Here is a 1,047-nt window from a genome sequence, read left to right on the forward strand (position 1 = left end):
TGTGCCACTCCACGATCAGCCCGCGAGTCAATCTCGTGACTCCTGTCCGATACACCATTGGTGTCTACCAGCTCGGACATTCCAATGTCCAGCACGCTTACCGTCTCGGTCCAGTGCTCTCGCCAATAGTGCTTATAGCTCCTAGCAGAGGTGGGTTCATGACTCGCCAAAGCTCAACCGGGAGACGTGCGCGTAGCGCCCAAGGTCTTTGACCCTCAATCAATCCATAGCTCATGGTGTTTTTACCATGTCATTCCTAGGATGAGGTCATACCTTGCATCCAAGTCTAAGACTAGACAGCGCTCCACGCTATCAAAGTCAAGGAACTTGACTCCGAGGTCCACAGGGACTTTCGGAGCGTGACACGTGTCCCCGTCGCTAGGCAAACAGTGACGATGTCACCCAAACGCGCTTTCAGCGCCTCAGCATACTGCTGACTTCCTTCCATCGTGGAGCGTCGAGCATAATTGCCCGACGCCCCGGAATCGATGAGGATCTTCCATGGCTTCTCGAAGCCTTTTACGGTCGACTCCACGACCAGCAAGCCCGGCTTGCATACACGTTCCGTGTCTAAGAGCACGGAGCTCTTCGGGGCTGGGCCCTCTTGACCTCTACCTCCCTGAGGCTCAACAGGACTCAGATCTCCTCCAGCAGGTCGCCCCGCGCCTACTGGGTGGTGTCGTTTCCCCGCGACCAACTAGACTGGTAGGCATTGGGGCGATGGTTCGAAGAAACTTGACGCGCCTTGCGCAGGGGGAAGCCGTTTCGAAGGTGACGGGTGTCTTCACAGACAAACACCGTCGTATATTTGTGTGCAGCTCGGCAGCTCGGAGCTCTGCTCCCTCGCTGAGATCTATGGGCACAGACCCGCTCGACGAGCTGTTGGAGTGTGCATTCCAGCCAAGTCGTGCCGACTTGAAATTTATATCGGCATTCAATGCCACATTCACCGCTTCTTCAAATGAAGACGGATGCACATGAAGACTTCTATTCTGGCCATGCCAGTGCGGAGGCCTTCCATAAAGACGGTCACTGTGGCCGCCTCCG

Source organism: Plasmopara halstedii (assembly GCF_900000015.1).
Source record: "Plasmopara halstedii genome assembly, contig: Scaffold_287, whole genome shotgun sequence".
Lineage (NCBI taxonomy): Eukaryota > Oomycota > Peronosporomycetes > Peronosporales > Peronosporaceae > Plasmopara > Plasmopara halstedii.